This window comes from Pezoporus flaviventris, unplaced genomic scaffold (assembly GCF_033815535.1).
Source record: "Pezoporus flaviventris isolate CSIRO_AGI_PZ_B2104156 unplaced genomic scaffold, CSIRO_AGI_Pfla_v1 ptg000031l, whole genome shotgun sequence".
NCBI classification, from domain to species: Eukaryota; Metazoa; Chordata; class Aves; order Psittaciformes; family Psittacidae; genus Pezoporus; species Pezoporus flaviventris.
This window is the reverse complement of record NW_026892579.1, coordinates 66,700,234-66,719,887: the sequence shown is the minus strand read 5'-3', so window position 1 is coordinate 66,719,887 and position 19,654 is coordinate 66,700,234. Positions and strand designations below refer to the sequence as shown.

The 19,654-nt window shown below is 44.8% G+C and overlaps 1 long non-coding RNA gene across 1 annotated transcript in view; it reads right to left on the bottom strand.

The window, feature by feature from the left end:
* Positions 1–2,109: 2,109 nt before the first annotated feature.
* Positions 2,110–19,654, bottom strand: part of LOC133273518 (uncharacterized) — a 148,347-nt gene continuing 130,802 nt past the window's right edge. The window contains exon 5 of the long non-coding RNA XR_009744862.1: positions 2,110–2,283. This is a non-coding gene — a long non-coding RNA (uncharacterized LOC133273518). The remainder of the gene's footprint in view (positions 2,284–19,654) is intronic.

The window sequence follows — 19,654 nt, the reverse complement described above, 5'->3', positions numbered from 1 at the left end:
TGGAGCAAGCTGCTCTGGTGGGAGGTTGTCCCCTGACAGGGGTTGGAGCTGGATGAGCTTGAAGGCCCCTCCCAACCCAAACCAGTCTGGGATTCTATAAATAGCATCACTTCTGACTTCTCACTGTAAGCAAAACTTCTCACTATCAGTCTGACAAGCTTGCTGCTGTCACCAAGGGGGTAGCAATGGGAGCACCATCCTTTTTGCTCCGCAGATAATAACCTGCTTTGCCTGTCCTAGGTCAGCAACTACAACAAACTGAATAGTAATACATAACAACAGGCACCAGGGAACACTGCAGTGTTCAGCCATTCAGGAAGGGAATAGGACAAAATCCTAGTCACCCAGCTTTGCATGAACTGAGACCTATTGTCTTCTAGCCCTGCGCTTTGGGAACAGTGTGGATGTGCCCATGGAGCTCTCCAGGTCATTTATCACTTTAAGCCTTACAGAAAGATAAATGCCAAATAAATGAGTATATCCTAAAATACTTCAGATAACTTCCAACCTTATTTTCACGTTGTCAGGTTGTGTAATGACATGTTACACTGCTGCATTATGAAAACACTGTTCTTCTTGGAGCAGGCACAATTCATTAATTAGCAATGCATCAAACCCAAAATAACTGACAGAAGGCTCCTTCCTCTTCCCGGTGTTATGTGACCTTTCCCTACAGATGTATCACTTCCCCTTATCGGTAGTTCAGAAAACATGTGAAGAAGGGATGCAAGAAGAATCATTATCCTAGTGACAGATACAGTGCTAAATCAGACAAGAATTTGTGCAGATATAACCAGAAGAGGTGGGCACTTTAACCCAGCCGTTTCTGATAAGACGGGAATACTCGAGCAGTGGGAGAACTGGGTTGTAAGGCATGCTCTGCGAGTACTAAACACAAAGCCTACTATGTCATGGGAAATGTTGAGATGTGCTTACACAATTAGGAGTAATTAGGCACATACCGTTCTGGTAGGTAGAATAAAACAAAGCATGTGTTGTAATTCCCCCTGTTCAACTAGTCAGTATTTGCTGTGGTACAGTAATGATGCTCATGTAAGACACAGGAATATTGCCCGCTGTAGCACCTTCCCTACTGTTCCCTTTCCCCATATGTGCTTCTCTTTATCCCAGAATTTTCTGTAAGTTTTGCCTTTGTTCTAAGATGAAGAGGGGAAAATAAATACCTGCACCAAACCCAGTGGCGTACAGTAGCAAGGGAAGGGTGAGTCCCAGAGTGAGTTTAACACACTGCACCTTCCAGAGCTGCTGGGTCCTGCAGAAGCACAGCTATTACTTTGGTGTCTGTGTAGGATTAGGATGTTAAACAGCACCAGGTGAAGCTGTGCTCTCAGTTAAATCAGTATTCCCCAGCAAGCCAGGAGTGTAAGTGAGGCTACAGTCTAGGTCTTTCCAAACAAAAGAGGCCAAAGAGCTGAAGTTAGATAACTGAAAGAACATTTTCCAAGTGTTTGGCACCGAAAGTAAGAAAGAGAAGTAGAGTGTGCGTTGCCAAATCCAATCCAATCCACACGGGGAATACCATGCTTGTGCAAAAGAGAAGTAGAGTGTGCATTGCCAAATCCAATCCAATCCACACGGGGAATACCATGCTTGTGCATTTAGTGCTGAAACAGGCATTTAGCGGAATTATGAATGCCTCAGATGCATTTGGTTTTTTCCGTGACATGGTTTGGTTCAATTGCAGAGCTTTTTCACATACTGTTCTTATCAATCTGCCTACTCACGAGGGTAACTCTACAATCATTCTTTAGTTGGAGTTCAGCTGTCCTCACGAAATTAACATGTAAAAGTCATTACCCAGCGTGACCCTTTTTAACACATTCAAACCCCAGACGTTTTCGTGTCAGGATCGCTGCACTTTGTATGTGCCGCAGGGATTCAAAACTCAGTCTTTTATAATGAGAAACCGCTGGCCCAGGGGTTTCTGAATGCATCCGAGACACTCAGAATTCCACTAAATATCTGTTCTGGCACTAAATGGGTAAGCATGGTGCTCCCCGTGTGGATTTGACTGGATTGAGCAATGAGCCATGGGGAAGAGGGGAGATAGTGTAATAGACTTAGCTCCATCAAGACTTGCCTTTTTCTCCCCCCAATATACAAATACACCAATGCACTTCCGAAAGTGTGACTTTTTGACAGACAGGACACGTTAGCATTTTCACAAAAGCCTTTGCTGGCACTTGATCACAAGTATCTTATCTTTGATTCTACACTGCCTCTTTTTCCCATCCAGTGAGCAATTAGACCAAGGTAATCAAGCTTAAAAACCAGAACACAAAAGACGTAAGATAAAGACATTTAAAAAGCTATCGTCAACAGATTCCACTTTGCCTTCTGCAGGACACTAACTGTCCTGCAGCTTGCCCAGATGGATGGATTTGTTTTAAAGGCAGTCAGCTTTCCACGTACCTCTATATAAAATAAGACCTGATACTGCTTATCCATTACCAGTACTACTGGAACATGTATTTACAGTTATTCCTCATTTATCTTCACTGCTATTTACATTTTAGCTCAAATATTCTATCACCTGCTGTTATTTTGGTTAATTAAAGTGACCTTGGGAAAGCAGACCAGCCACAAATGCTTAATGCTACCCTGCTGATCCCTGAATAAGGGAAGTGACTCCTTGATCCAGCAAGAGCAGATACCAACTTATTAACATCATCTATCAACAATACCACATGAAATTCTGTAACAGCTTCCAGCTCCATTCCTTAACTGTTACAAATTGAAAGGTTTATATTTAATATTATTTCCCAGCTTGGGTCTGCAGGCTTATTACTGCAAAGTTTAAACACATCAAAAGCACTTTGTGTTTAATCTGAAGGACTTTGATGCCTCCATTAAAATCTTTGGGAGTTCAGAGAAGTATTTCTAACTCATGGGATGTGTGAGCAGCTACTGATCTTTCTTACTATGGAAACTTTGAAACTCAGGCCACATAGTGACCACTCACCCATCCTGCTGTTCCTTGGCAGAGGACAGCCTGGCCTAAGTTCTTACTCCAGGAACTTAACTGAGGGGCTGAGGTCTGCCTGCAGAGAGAGGTTAAACTAAGTAGGCACTAGTGGAGAAAGATAGATGGCTTCAGCCTGGAGAAGAGAAGGCTCCAGGGAGACCTTGTAACAGTTTCCTATACCTAAAGGGGGCTGACAAGAAACCTGGAGAGGGGCTTTGGACAAGGGCCTGTAGGGACAGGCCAAGGGGAATGGCTTGAACCTGACAGAACAGGGGAGACTGAGATGAGCTCTTAGGCAGAAGCTCTTCCCTGTGAGGGTGCTGAGGCGCTGGCACAGGGTGCCCAGAGCAGCTGTGGCTGCCCCATCCCTGGCAGTGTTCAAGGCCAGGTTGGACACAGGGGCTGGGAGCAAGCTGCTCTAGTGGAAGGGGTCCCTGCCCGTGGCAGGGGTTGGAGCTGGATAAGCTTTAAGGTCCCTTCAAACTCTACCTATTGTGTGATTTTATGAAGTAATTCATCCTAGAATTCAATAGGAAAACCCAATAATATCGTTGGCAGTATACACCACAAGCCACGGCACATTCAAATTATTCCCCAAAAGACATCTTCCAAACCCTCAAGGGCTACATCAAGAAATAAGATTTTGAGTACTGTCCTGGCAGAGATGCTGATCCTGCAGCTAAGACCCAGGAACATCATGGTCCTTTTCCAACACACAGAAAAAAAGCCAAATGTATCCGACAACAGAAGGTGAAAGATTACAGGTTGCTGTTGAGTACGGAGTTGTTACACACTGTAGAGTAGCTTAGGGAGAACTCACCTCCCATGGCAGAGGAAGGCAGGCATGCTACAGGCCACCATGGTGAAAGCTGCTTTCCACATGGCTCCTTCTCTTTACACTTCAGCAAGTGAGGACATCTCGTGTTTCCCTCCTCAACATTTCTTGCTTTCTCCCTCCTTTTCCCCTTACAAGCTACCTTGCTGAAAGCAAGCAGAAATCAGGAAGCTGGGAAGAACTTTCCCCAGACACACTAACCTGCCCCATCTGAAACTGCTGTAGTGGGACAATGGAGAGGGAAGAGTCTTCCCAGCTGAAAATCATTGGTTTCTTCTGGGCTTAGGGGTGGATAACAGAGTCTGCTTCCCAAAAAGGACAATTGTCACAGCTATTACCTGTAAGCAAGTCTGCTGGCCACCAGGAGGGACTTGTGCCATGTGCAGCTCAGACACCTGCTCACCCCTCTTACCTCTGGATTGAGGCAGAATATGTGCATTTTGTGAAGGTGCTCTCCTCTTGAAGCTGCAGAATAATGTTTCATGAGTGACTGAAAGGCTTCTGACCTGAAAAGTCTGGATTTACTCTCTGGGCCTTAATGAGGCAGAAATAGGATTTAAATCTGTGTCTTTATCTGAGGCCAGGCTTCAGTGTTTGATGTGCTCAGATGGGGGTTTGTGCCTTGGTAAATACTCAGTTTCCATCATAGAGGAAGGTGAACCCACAGCTTCCATCTCCTGTTTGTGGTGCACCTCTGGCTAATTACACCATGTAGACTGGGCTGTGATAGCTGGGTGGGTGTTTCTAGGTCGTTAGTCCATATGTGATGATGTGGTCTCTCCCAGTAATTGTAACCTCATCATTTCTATGCTCAGATCATATGTGGGTAATGCAATGCAGAAAGGTGGTAATGTCCTGACTATTCAAATACAACCTAAAAAGGGACAATTGTGAAATATACCAACAAATAAAGCAAAACAAAAAGAGGAAATGCCAAATAATAGTGTTTTTCACAAAATGCGTAGCTAATATTTTTAAAACCAGTAAATCCAGGTAATGGCAGCATAAAAGGCTCTGTCAATCTGTCAATTCAGATGGAATACTGGAGCTGAAGCACTGATACAGCTGTAGAAAAGGTGAATGAGACCATGTAAGATCTTCCAATATGGAAAGGGATATGGATTTTAGTGATTTTGGTACTGAATTTCAGCATAAATTAAGGATGAGATTGTTTTTCTTCCTGGTGTGTTTGTTTCAGTAATGAATGGAAGATTCTGTGTCCTTTTGTCATTTGAGAAATGTTCTAAGATGAGAATTCCTTTGGCAATGGAGTGCATGCACAATAGATTTCTTTTAATCAAGAAGCATTTTCACCTCAGAGATGCATTGAGGACTGTATAAACCATCTGATCAACTTTGGAATTGAAGGTTTTAATAATTGCTTAGATGTAAACTTACCGTGGAAATGATTTTGCTTTCATTGTGTTAAAATTGACTTGGTTAATTATTCATAAGGCTTTTAACAAATGCTTCTACTTCTCAAACAGCAGAGACTGAACTTGACAGGGCAGATATCTGCCCAAAGAGGCAGAGCTACTCACCAAGGTACCAGGCAAGGATGAGGACCCGGTTTCCAGTTTCCTGAGGGGCCATGTACCCCTTGCATCCCATGCACAGAACAGCTGACAGGATAAAGCAAAAATGACAGAGATTGGCACGTATCAGCACACAGGGAAAGAATCTCTGTCACAAGGTGTTTAACTGTCCCCAGTTTTCCAATGGGAATCAAAGGAAAAGCAAAGTCTAAATTATACAATAGTACAGTTGGTGGAGGCTTACAATTGCTTCTTACATCTGAAAAGGCATTGGAAAAGCTTAGGAGGAAGGGATAAAGACCACACCACCATTAGCTGGAATGCAAGAGCAACCTCACTATAAAATAATGATCAAAATGAACCTCCTGACTCCTACAGAACATCCTGGGGGCCCAGCAGGACGTCAGTGGTAAGAAATGCAGAGAAGAGCTGCAACACCTCTTGAACCAGAGTGAGAAAGCCTCTGTTGATGTAAGGGATAAAGGGAAGCAAAGGAAGAGATGCAGAAAGGAGGACGTGCTCAGATTGATGAGTTGGGGGAGCAGGTCTGGAAGCAACTTTGTGGGTGGGTAAAAGGCCAGAGAAGAGAAGATGCTTGGCATCGCTTCCATGATTCCCACCCCTCATGCTACGCCTATTTCCTATTATTAGGTTAAGTCAGGTAGAGCAAACAATGAAGAGACATTTCTTATGGGGAGCCACTCAGTAACACTGTCCATCCCGTGTACTCTGTGCAGCAGGAGCCATAGAACAATATGGTACCATGTGCAACGTTATCATGAAACTGCCTTGTCATGCATTTGCATGTGTGAACTCACTTAAAATCACACAATCCATCAAACCTGGCATGTGATATCTTGACAATGCAAGCTGTTCTTCGAATAGAAGCCTGCCTGCTGTATACATATGGTCACTTGTTTTAACAATCCCTCATTTGATTTCATCTTCCCCAAACCAGGGCTGAAAGGCGAAGCACTATAAATGGGAATCACAAAATGTCACTGACAAGCTGTAATGTCAGAAGGTCTGAGGCCAAACAAACCACATGGCGAAACTAACAGGTAGCAGGTAGTTAGAATTTTTATGTACAGCTTGAAATACGGCTGTGAATTTGCCCTTTGAGCCAGAGAGGTCTCAGGAGTGCTCTGTGCAATGCACTGCCATTACTGCTTCCTCCAAGCTGGGACTTCTTTTCTTGGAGGAAATAAAGTAGCAAGTAGGCAGCGTGATTGTAGCAGGAGGAAGCGAGATTGCAAGAGCACATCTTGGCCATTTCTATTTCTGCATTAAGGAGAGCAGGGGCTTTTGCGTAGCTGGTGATGCTGGTCCCAACACGTGAAACATCACTGCCCCCTTCTGTAAGCAGTGGGAGCTGTATCCTTCAGCTACCTAAACTGCAGTTAGGGAAGGGTAGCGGGTTGCATCGTAGCTGACACTGACGTTGCCATCCTGAACCTGCCCAAAATATTAAAACCAAGGTATTAAGACAAAAGTTCATTTGTCCATAATTATTTTCATGCCTGTACTGGTCTTGAAGAGCCTGATAAAGATCTAGCCTCAAAGAGAGCAAATAAGGAATGAAGACACTGGAATTTATTGATCAATAGATTGTGTATGAGACACAATCGTGCCCATTGCTGCAGCTATTTAAAAGATCTCAGAAATTTCCAGCATTCATTGCAATGTCATCTGGGGCTTTTCCCCCCACTTTTCAAAGAAATGGGGTAGAATTCCTGTGTTCTGCCCCAATGACCATATTGTCCACCCAGGACCTTCCCATTCCTCACTCCTGTTGAACTTGGGTGACATGGTTTACTTTGGGTGGCATGGTTTAGTGTGAGGTGTCCCTGCCCATGGCAGGGGGGGTGGAACTGGATGATCTTAAGGTCCTTTCCAACCCAAACCATTCTATGATTCTATGATTCTAACTTCAGTCTTCTTTGGGACTGTGTCTGTGAACTGCCGCGATTTGGTGGACCCCAGCCATGGGACATGAGGAGAGTGTGTCAGAGCACAGAGCAGGAGACTTGGCTAAATGGAGTTAAAAGCAACAGTTGTGTTTGAACTGCACTTGTAGCTTTTAAGCTCTCTCAGAGTCCAAACCCTCCTCTCTATCTTTTCCAATCCCCACAAATGGAATCTACTGACTTTCCTGTTATCTTTTCCAGAGCCTTTGCTAGGACCTTTGCCATGCAGCAGCATCTCTGGGCACCCACTCCCGCTTAAGCCTCCTCTTCAGTACTTTGCTACAACCAACACACTTTCAAGCCTCACTTCTCCTGAACACAAAAGAGTGAGCTCAGCAAGTTGAATACTCCCTCATGCAAGTCTAAAATACACTTGAAATCTGAAGATATATCTTATTTATTAAAAGCAGGCAGCAGCAGCAGCCTTTAGCTATGTAGGTGAGACTCTGGAGTGTGGGTTTCCCTGAAGTGCTAAGGCTGACTATTTCCTGGGGAGTAAACTGACCTACTGCTGTACTGCTAAAGAATAAATCCTACAGATCTTTCTTACAGGGCTATAAAGCTCACCATCTTTCCCACCATTGCCTCCTATGCTGCTGGAAAGGGTGTGTGTGAGAGGAGAAGCAGCAGCATTACGCTAAATGATTAATAGATGGTTGCATATGAAAAGGTAAGAGAAAGTAAACTTCATGTGCCCACAGCTGCCCAGAAAGTGGAAGAGTTCCTCCTAATCTCACAATTATCCCTGTGTGGAGAAGGCACAAGGCAGCACCCTATTGAATTTTACACAGATACGGATGTCCTGCTTGACATGGGCCAGTTTCTTAACCTGCTCACTTGCCCTCTTGAGGCAGAGTATTCTTTATATCGCAGTAGTGCAGTGAAGAGAAATCTCCATTAATGTTTGTGAATTCCTAAGCCAAGATAGGGAAACCACGTGAATGATGAGATTCTTAGACATAGAAACACGGGGACTTACAGATTGCTTTTCCCCTGTTAAATAAACTTGCTGGGACAGCAAGAGGCTCTTTAAGAACATTGCTCATCTAGAAGAGAGCTGATTTATGCTGGAGGGAGGATAAACATCAAGGTATGTTTTGAAAGCTGAGCCAGGGCCCTTACACTTTAATTGCTTCTAACTGCCCTATGAGTTCTTATTTCATTTCAGTCTATAGCACGGACATAGACACTGAAAGTTTAACACAAACATCATTAGTTTGTCAGCTTGATTCCAAGGGGTCTGAGCAGCTCATTACTGATGGCAAGGCCACAGATGCTGTGATTTTTAATCTTTTGATTCTAGAAATGCCACCAACCAAATGTGTGCATCTCCGACAGCAGCACTGGGGAAGTGACCAAAGGCTGATGCCTTTACTGGGATGAGAAGTGAAGTATGAGATAAACAATGGTAAGGAAAGTAAAACTGGGGCAGGAGTGGAATCTGAAGGAAGCACGAATGGCTCCCACCTGCAAAGGCAGGGAGCGGACGTCGATAACCCAAGGAGCATTTTCCATCCCTCACAAGGTGATGGGAGTTTAATAATAGTAATGTCTCTTATCAGTGGGTGAAGCCAGGCACAGAGAGTCCTCTTCTGCACTTACAGTAACCACTGAATCACAGCAAAGGAGCTCAGCGCTGACACACACAAGCCCACACACTGAAGCACGATGTCGTGTCCAAGCTGATGAGCCCCACTGAAATCACATGAATGCTCAAAGAACAAGATTGTTTTGTAAAGCACTTGCCAACCTTGCTTAAAAATGAGAAAGACAACGTATCTGCTGTATTGCATAAGAAAATGTTTACTGTTTAGACATCAACTGTAAATTTGTGAAGGTGGTCAGCTTGGATTAACTGCTATTAAAATCTGTGCTGGTTGATGGCCAAGTTCTTCCTCACACTCAGTGTGACAGCACACTCCTAAAGCCATTTTTTCCAGGCTGTTAACATAATAGTACAAGATGAAAACTACGTAATGATGCAGGAAACATTTTCCCTGCACCCAGTTGCTGCAGTTGATTTAAGTGATAACACAAGGCAGCTGCTCGCAGGCACCTCAGAACTGCTTCATTTAGTGCAAAGAGTGAGCTCATAGCACAGCCTGTAACTGATGAGTGCTGAGTTACACAGCTCAGATTCCCCCAGTACGATCCAACAGCAGCTCTGGGGCTCATTTCCCCCAGCTTTTTATGAAATTGTCTCAGAAATCAGTCCCTAGATACCCCATTCTATGATTCAATGATCCCATTGTATCACTAGGGGTCAGCAAGGGCTGGACAACTTTCCTCCTGTGCAAAAACGCAATCCTAGTAAAGTCAAGGCCAGGCTGGATGTGGTTCTGGACTACCTGATCTGGTTGAAGATGTCTCTGCTCATTGCAGGGGGTTGGACTAGATGAGCTTTGAAGGCCCCTTCCAGCCCAAACTACTCTATGATTCTATTATGCTATGAACTACTGCTCCATCTCTGTGCAAGTACCACGGCTCAAACGGATTTCAGCAAAGAGCTGTTTCTGCAGTGCCAGAATGGCACCAATCTATGGCTACATGAGCAGTTACAGTTGTCCCTGTGCCCATGTGGTAGCTTATCAAATGAGCACCTGATGGTGGGTATGAATCATGAATCTTCCCATTTAAACCCAGGCCAGCATTTGCTGTAACTTCCAATACATAAACAGCGGTAATGAGGAAGCTGGCAAACACTCAGAGCATCATTCCTGTCTGCACACAGAGTGTGTCTGAATTTCCCACCTGAAGGAATAATGTATGTAAATGAAAATAAGCCCTTCTGCTGTGGTGCTGGCCAATTTATTAGGCAATCAAATAACATGTTATTGGTCACATTTGCAGCACGTGTGAGTAGCTATCACAGTGATCTTACCATGATAAACCATCAAACAACCAAGTTCCACTCCCCAGGGAAGTTACAAAAGAAGCAGAAACAAGGCAAAGTGATGGGCAGCAGAGCAAGACTCAGAGGATGTCAAGTGGCTCTAATAAGGCTGTTTGAATCATAACTAACCACGTGCTTCACATTAGTGTAATATTAAACCCCAGTAAAGTGTGTGAAAATACCTCTATGTGCACAAAATGGAATCCCTTTAGGATGTGTTTCAATGAAACGCTGCTTCATGAAAGCTGAGAGCGTTTACAGGGATTACAGATGTTAACATCGTGATGGGTGCAGGCCAAACTCCCTTCTAGATAGAGCAGACTTGTTACTTTTGATCTGAAGAAACCCAGATAGTTTCATGTCACTGTTTAAAAAAGGAATAGCCTTGGGTTTATTGTAGCCTGAAATAAAAGTAAATCTGGAAATCATGAGAGCTCTTGCAAACCAGAGTTATTTCTCCTGCCAAGTATGATATCGAAGCCAGGCAGCCAAATATCATGCATTACTAAGGAGGTTTCACATCTTCCACAAATCCTGATTACACTGTTCTACTCACTAATATTGACTCTGACGCAGGAATGCCCTTAAACATGTTCTTTTGAAGTCAGCACAGAGCTGGACTCCTTAGGGGAGGCACAAGCAGCCGGTTGGAGAAGTGTGAAGGGTACTCACGAGGGGCTGCTGAGGCAGGAAAAAGGTGGCAAAACATCTCTGTCAGGCAGATGATCTCCTTTCCCCCTCACAGAGGATTGTATAGGAACAGCAGGTCAGGAATCACAGATTTAACAGCCCTCAGCACGCTGTTATTCTTAAATGGGACCAAGGTGCCTAAAATGCTTTCAAAGCATCAGACACGTTGGTCCTGCCCTGGGAATCCTGCTCTCAGCTGGTGTCAGAATGTTCTTACATCTAAGCACAAAGTCAGTTGTTTCCCTGATTTGAGGGTCTCTGCTTCACACAGTGTAACATGAACCTTTCACATCCCCTAGGACTGATTCTGATCTGCAACCTGCCTTGGCATGCTCTGGCCATGCCGACATCCTCAGAGACACAGTCCAGATGTGAGCTACAAATGCTGTATTTGACAGGCAGTTGGTGCCAAATTACAGTCCTAAGGTTCAAATGGAGAATGGAGGAAAAAGAATGTTTTAAAATAGAATGCTGAAGACAGACACTGTTCCTACTTAAATCTATAGCTTGTACAGGACAGGCATGTAGAAACCAAGGTTTAGGTTTTCAGATGAGTAGATCTTTCTTAAATGATGCTGGCTGCTATAGCATAACTTTGCGCTACCCGTGTTGTGTATTTCCACTTTTAAACTCAGCATGAAATCCCTGAAATTCATCAGGTTTTGTTTCAATTTTTCCTTGGAAGGTTCTGAAATGCTGTAATTTCTTCCTTGAAAGAGGTTCCCGACCTCTGAATCCCTGTAAAAGGGTTCCCACCACAGCAGAATAGCATGAGGGAACACCACGCTATAGAGAGAGACCCATGGAAATGTAGATATTTGGAGATGTGCTACGTGCTGAGGAAAGGTTGAGGTTTGGTCCTCACCATCAGCAGCTGCTAAGATTCTTACCATAAACCCGTGTTAGGAACAGTGACAATTCACACTACGTGAACCTACTTGAGTAATTCTCCATGGCCAGGCCTACTTGCAGCAAGATTGTGTTTAAACTTGCTAAAGAGGTTCCCAAAACAAGCCAAGCCTTTTGCTTTTTCTTTGCAATGAGAGCTTCCAAACCACGCTCCTGCTAAGGTGGATTTTGTACAGAGAGAGATAACTTTGAGATGAAAAGATGCTCTCCTGCAGCAGCCTCTGGCTTCTGTTAGAGACCTTCACATACTCCACAACTGGCATGAACAGCTCCTCGTTGGGCCATTGCTTTAACTAAATCCCTCCATTTCCATGGCTCTCTGTATTTTATGGTGTGTTCATCTCTCATTATATACTCACAGCGGTCCCAAACAAAGCTGACTACCAGAGAGGCCTGTTAACAACACAGTGAATATGATCCTTCTAAACCTACACGATGCCTCTTATTTCACATAAGCAAACTGTGTTCTCCAAGTGCAAGTTCATCAGCGAGGGACAGTCTTTGCCCGTGCTCTGCACCCACACCAAGTGGAGTCACCTGTGGGCTATAAGGCCATGATCACATTCTTTATTCCAACCCTTCCCCAGACATCTTTCTAATGTGGTGCATAAATCAGTCACCATTTATGGCCTCAAAGCCCCCAACTAAGAGGCTTTCTGGCACTTCCCTAGAGCTTTGATTCTTAACAGGCACATCTTCGCAAGCTGCCTGGAACTTCTGCTGGGTTCCTTTATTTGGGCTAAATAGAGCAGGGATCAGAAACATAGCAAAAGAAAAGATGATTTGCCATTTCGCTACAGACTTCAGAGGCAGGAAGTGCCAAAGACAGTAACATGTCCAGAAAAACAGCAAAATCCATTTTCAAATAGAAGAAATTGGATAAGCAGAAGTTACCATCAAGAAATGTCAACAGAAAAGGACGTAGCAGGGGCTGTAATACCCATACTGCGTCTCTAAAACAAAAGAAAGCATCAAATTCAGTGCTTTCAATACTCAAACCTGACTCTTGGAGGGGGGATTGTTTGGTTTTCTTGGGCCGTTCTGCATGAATCATAGAATCAGTTAGGGTTAGAAAGGACCTTAAGATCATCAAGTTCCAACCCCCGTGCCATGAGCAGGGACACCTCCCACTAAACCATCTCACCCAAGGCTTCGTCCAACCTGGCCTTGAACACTGCCAGGGATGGAGCATTCACAACGTCCCTGGGCAACCCATTCCAGTGCCTCACCACCCTAACAGGAAAGAACTTCTTCCTTATATCCAATCTAAACTTCCCCTGTTTAAGTTTGAACCCGTTATCCCTTGTCCTGTCACTGCAGTCCCTAATGAAGAGTCCCTCCCCAGCATCCCTATAGCCCCCCTTCAGATACTGGAAGCTGCTCTGAGGTCTCCATGCAGCCTTCTCTTCTCCAGCCTGAACAGCCCCAGCTTTCTCAGCCTATCTTCATATGGGAGGTGCTCCAGTCCCCTGATCATCCTCGTGGCCTCCTCTGGACTTGTTCACCACAGAATTCCACTGAGATCAGGAGAATCACGGAAAAATAACTAATCCTAAAACTCTAAGGAAAATGCTTAAAGAAGTTCACAATTTTCCCGTTTTTCCGGCTTCAGAACTGATGTTCTGAAAGCCCTCAAAATGCTCATCAATAGCTGTCAGACCTGTTCCTACTGACATCATTTGGAAATGGCGTTCCAAAATTGTAGGCTATAGGCAAAAGACTAAGAAAGCCCAAACAAATAAGCAAGCAAACAGGAGGGCATCACCCATAATCAAAGCCAGTGAAGGACCAGTTTCTCTCTATGCCTCATTTGTTCCTCCTAAAGCAATGGCTGTTGCCATGTTATTCTCGTGTTTCTGTTTGAAGACAATCTCTCCTTGCATAGAATCAATGAGGTTGGAAAAGACCTTTGAGCTCATCCAGTCCAACTGCTCCCCAGCACTGCCAAGGCCACCACTAACCTATGGCACTGAGGCCTCGTCTCCACGGGGTGTGAACACTTGCAGGGACGGTGACTGCAGCCCTGCCCTGGGCAGCCTGTTCCAATGCCTGAGCACCCTCTGGGGAAGGAATTGTTCCTCAGCTCCATCTAAACCTGCCCTGGTGCAGCTTGAGGCCGTTTCCTCTTGTCCCATCCCTTGTTCCTTGAGAGCAGAGCCCAGCCCCTCCTGGCTCCATCCTCCTGTCAGGCAGTTGTAGGCAGCCATCAGGTCCCCCCTGAGCCTTCTCTTCTCCACACTGAACCCCCCAGGTCCCTCAGCCCTTCCCCATCACACTTGTGCTCCAGGCCCTGCACCAGCTCCGTTGCCCTTCTCTGGCCCCATTCCAGCACCTCAGTGTCTCTCTTGTAGTGAGGGGCCCAGAACTGAACACAGGATTTGAGGTGCAACCCCACCAGTGCCCAGTGCATGGGTGCAGTCACTGCCCTGGCCCTGCTGCTGCATTGGTGCTGATACAGGCCAGGATGCTGGGGGCTTCTTGGCTGTCTGGGTGTCTGCATGAAAGAGGTGATGCTGAAACGTTCTTAAAATGCAAAGTATGTGCCTTACAAAAGAAAGGTGAGTTCCTGAGAGCACTGCATTCCAATGTGTCACTTGATTATAAAATAAACCCACCCATCAGCAGCAGGTCTCCTGTGGGCTTTCTTCTTGTGCTCACTTGAGCAGGTTTTGAGCGCTCCCTGTTAGGCTCACAAACCCGTGGGGCTCTCTAGTTATTTTCCATGCAGTTATCTTCATCCTTTTGCATTGCTGAGCTGCAAATCCTTCATGAATGCCTAAGTTGGTTTGGCTGTCTCTGATGGGCTGCCTTGCAGCTGATAGGCAAGGAGAGGGCCAGAGATCCTCTGGCAGTTTTCACTTGACTGCAGTCTGATAGACATGTTTCACTGTGGGGTGGGCAATGGCCAACCAGCTGCTGCGTAAACACTCTGCTTACTGACATTAGAATCATTAATAGTCTTGTATAAGAATGCTTTGGAAAACAACAGATAATGGTTCTGCATCACAAGCACTTCTGTTGCCTGCCTGAAGACAACAGAGAGATACAATCTGCTTTAGTTCGCTCTGTTCCTTCACAATCACAGCGAGGATCCTCTTCCCTTGAAAAGCAACTGGGATCTCTTTGGGGAGCATGCGAATCCAATGCACCTTTCAAGAAGGCAAAGTTTTCTGCAAAAGTCCAATGGGAAAAGACAGGGGAAAGGTTTTAAAACCCATTAAACTTTGAAAGCTTCCCAAACTTTCTGATTTACATGGGTTGGGTGGTTTGAGTGGTCACAACCAAGCAAGTAGTTGTGCAGCCAGAACTAAAGACTGGATCCTAATATTACATCAAATATTCATGCAGAGAGATGGGCAGATTTGCCCATACATTAGTTTTGTTTAAAGGAAGCAGTCATTTTCTATCATCATTCAACTGTACTTCTGACTGCTGAGCATCCAGTGCCTACTTGGTTACTCTGTAAATGGATATATTGGTGTAAACAAGTACATTTATATGCTCTGCTAAAATAAATGCCTAAAAACTACAGGACAGCTCAAACTGATTACAGAGTATTCCTTAATATGATGGGAAACAGAGTCCTCTAGTGGTCTCTGACTGCCATAACGTTAAAAGCAGTCAATTTGGGGAAGAAAGTGAACGATCTCTCCAATATGACCTCAGAAGAAACAAAGCTGCTGATACTCAGAGGGGATTGCCCCCAGGGATGGCCATGGCAGGCTCCAGAGGTTTCTACCCTTAATCTGCAGATGAATCTTAAGTGCTGCCAATCATTACCCGTGTGCTAAAACCAGCTCAGGCAACTCCCATCACTCAGAGTGGTGATGCTTGAGGCAAGGGTTTGTGTTTGACAGGAGAAAATAAGCTCACAGAGGAAATATGTAAAACAGAATTAAATGGTGCAAGTGACAGGCTTGGAGATGAACTCTGCAGGTCAGGACTGATGTCAGCAGGGAGAAACTTCATGTGGTTGGGTCAGGAAGGAGAGTACAACAGAACTGGGGGGATGAAATTGTAAGAAACAAATGTATTTTAGATGTGGGGATGGAAAGTGAAGGCTGCATGTGAGCTACATCAGCTCAGGCTGCAGAAAACACTTTCCAGAACAGCATCATAGATAGAGAAGAAGCTAAGGAAGGAAACGGGTGAAAACCAGCAATCTGTGTAAACTTCCCAAGAAAATCAAAAAGAGGATGAGGAAGCTTTGCCAAAGTACATAGTAAAGAAACTACTGAAAACACAGCAGGAGAGTGAGGGTGTAAACGGGATACAAGGAAGTGTAAACAAGGTGGGGGGTACAGGTGTGCTGGCACTGAGAGCTGCTTGCTGCCCCTGCCAAGCTGATGAAGTTACAGGTCTCCACAAGAAGATAATGCAAGTAACTTGGCCCATTCGATAGGGGCAATAGGTGTGTACGTGCCAGTTTTGCAGCTGGTTTTATTCAAACCAAGAATTCCCCTCTATATACAAACAGTATAAAATGCATATTCCTGCTTAGTAGGAATCCTGACTATCTCATGACCGCAATAAATCCATAAAATGAAGGTTTGTAAAATAACCCACTCCTTCCCCTGGAGATGTTAAAATTTCTTTGTCATATCCATAAACATGCAAATGGAAGCATAGCATTCCTGAATAAAACAGGTATATCCTGGCTTTAAACACCCCCAGATCTTAAGCAACCCTTTGGCAGAGGTACAGAACCAGCCATAAAAATCCAGCAAGCAGGAGTTTCGAAGAAAGATTTGTGTGGGCTGTGTCAGAGAATTCCCAGCACTGCATTAAAGGCTTATCTTGGGAAAGCACTTGGAAAAACCTCTTCTCCCTTTGAAGAACCTCATCAGTCAGAGCTATAAGGGTCATCTGTCATGACCATCAGCTTCCCTCTCCCTCCAGCATACCTCTGCAGAGTCAGAGCAGGGGAAGATAAGTTCCATATGCCAACATTTGTGGGTCAGACATCACACAGTTGTTTTTCTAGATGGCATCTTCAAATCTTTATCCGTAGATCTGAGTTTTGTCCTCAGTGCTGGAATGGCTTTTATCAGCGTTACCACTTGTAGTTCATACACCTCCCAAAAAGCATTGCTGAACTTAGTGACAGACAGAAAACCAAGTCTGAAAAGATTCCATCGTTCATACAGCAGGGGAAATTCTTTTCTTTGCCTGTGCTGTCAGCCTCTAACAGGGTAATGGATTAGTGCGCAGTGCTCAACCCAGTGTTTGATTTCGTATTTTGACATGTGCAAAACGATTCCAAAGCGCTGAAAGCTGCCGTGTCTGAATCAATGCAGAGCTGGGGACTGAACAAGCCTGTGAACAGGCAGAGATGTGCAATAACCTGGGACAAAATTACTGGGAAAAAGATTAACCCATTATCTAACACATGCAGGAATGCACATTGAGTTTCATAGGGGCAGGTATCTCAGTGTTCCTGCAGTAGTTGTGCCAAACACAGACTCCTTTCCCTTCTGAATGGGAAAGGAGTTTGCATTTGGAAGTATAAAAGTCTGAGGCCTGTTGTGTTGTCACCCCCCTCACCAGCACCAGCTCCCAAGGGACCACACTTGTCTAAATTGTGATTAGTCCTTCAGGTTCAATAAGAGAGCTGTTTTTTGCAGTGATAAGACACACTTTTTGGTGCAGCTTTGCAGAGACAGCTCCTGCTTTTCAGGTAACATTATCAAAGCAGGGGGCAGAGGATAAACTCTTTATGTCTGGTCTACTAAGACTTCTTTCAAAGAGCAAGAGATGCTTTTTATGGACTCCACGTCCAATTGGAGGTGATGGAGATCTCAGAATCACAGAATGATTGAGGTTGGAAGGGACTTCTGGAGACCTCTTGTCCAACCCCCCTGCTCAAGCAGGGCCACCTAGAGCAGGTTGCCCAAATGATAAGTAAAGCTTTCTCGTGCCTGGCAGAATTGCTGTAATTGCAGCCAGACACTGTTCACACTGGAAAGAAGCTTTGATGAGTCATAGCTCTAATTTCAGTAATAACAACAGCTGTGCTGAACCTCGTTGGCATGAGCAAAGATGATCAAGAAGGTAAAGACGGGACAATCCTGCAGAGTTTCTCTGCCACACTCACTCAATAGACATAACTGGCCAGGAAGATGGATCCTTCTGATTTTGGTGGCTGAAGAAGTGTCTCCAGTGATTGCCACAGAAGAACACTCCTCTACTAAAGGAATTGAGGAGCACAGGAGCCTCTGGCATCACTGATCATAAGGTCTTAGTTCTGCTGTGATTCGCTGTGGGATCCTGACCCACTGAATATGCAACTGTCTGAGGACAGCACTGGGCAATGGCCTGCCACCCGAGGTCCTTCCCATGGAGCCAGGCATGGGGATCTCTTTTGTCTCCTCACTCTTCAAAAGGCATTTGACAGGGTGCTTGAAGATGGATCAATACTCAACAACAAGTGACAGTGCATCAATCAAACCCTGTTCTTGACCTCCTCTCCGCTGCACTAAGGTTGCTATTTTTCCAGTGACTGGCTGAAGCAAGGGCCTAGGGGAATGAATTGCTCTTTTATTCCATTAAAAAACAAGTCTGTGAGCAGAAACTAGATTTGACGAGTTATCGGTGTTGAACAGTCAGATCTCCACAGACCCACTGTCACGTTTTTACCCACGTCTCTAATGACAGGAGACAGTTCAGGATGTTCAGTTCTGCTGCTGCTTTCTTACGGACAGGTCACACCGCTCCTTCTAACCATAAGCACACATTCCCATCTTCTGAGTGGAGTCAAGAAGGACAACTGGATCTTAGATAAAGCATATGGCCCTCTTAGAGTAAGAAAAATGATGGATTTCTAGTTGAGACACTCTGAAGTGGTATGACTGGAAATGTCAAGTGCATTTTACTCACTGATGGTTATAAAACCCTAAACACACCCAGTGCTCCATGACATCCAATTGCTGTTTGCACTAACCAAACGTGGTTGTTTTCCAGCCAAAGTTTCTACAGCTTCAGCTCCTGGTTGTGTAATCACCTGCCTAAAACTGCAAGTGCAGGAAAGGTTTTATGCCTCTCCCCTCTAGCAATTCAAACACCAACCTGTGCCTCACCTGGTTTTCCCTTTCAGTTCCTGTATCCCACAAGTTCAGCCTCCCTCTGCTCTCAATAGAGGCAGAAGGGGTGAGATCTCAGACTTTGGAGCGAGCTGTACCAACAAGCCTCCCAGAGGCAAGGCTGGTAGCATTAAACCAACAGGCGATTGTTTTAGTGTGAAGAACAGATTTATATGTGTTTATAAGTTAGCATCTCTCTGGCCAGAGCAGGAGAGCAGCTGATAATCGTCACTCAAGGACACCAGTTTCTCAGTCATGATGGATTCTCAAAACAGAGCTAGCAACAGTTTCCATAGTAAAGATAATGCTCAAAATCATGGGGTAGTTCTTGAATGCAAGTGTCTAAACCTGAATGCTTGGCTATTCACTGAGGTGGCCACACATCTTCTCACTGTTACTAAGCAGCTGCAAGGCAGCAGAAGGTGCTTGTGCTCAGCACTGCTTGGAAAACCCAAACCAGCACGTTCTTGTGAACAATTCTTTCAGTTTAGAGGTTCCTTTAAGTATTCCTGAAGACACAGAAGTACAAATTCATGCATGCAGCTGGCCTGAACAGAGCACATTTTGCTCATGGTGCTGTTTATACTTCACCCTTCCTACCCATCATTTCTTGCAGTAACTGACACTGTCATGCTTTGCTTTATTCAGCATGGGGCTTGAAATATCCAGGACCCCCCAGATCCTTCTCAATCCCACATTCCTAACCACTTTGAGGAAAGCAAGGCATCCTTCCATGTGCTTATAAGGTCCTCTCATAGTC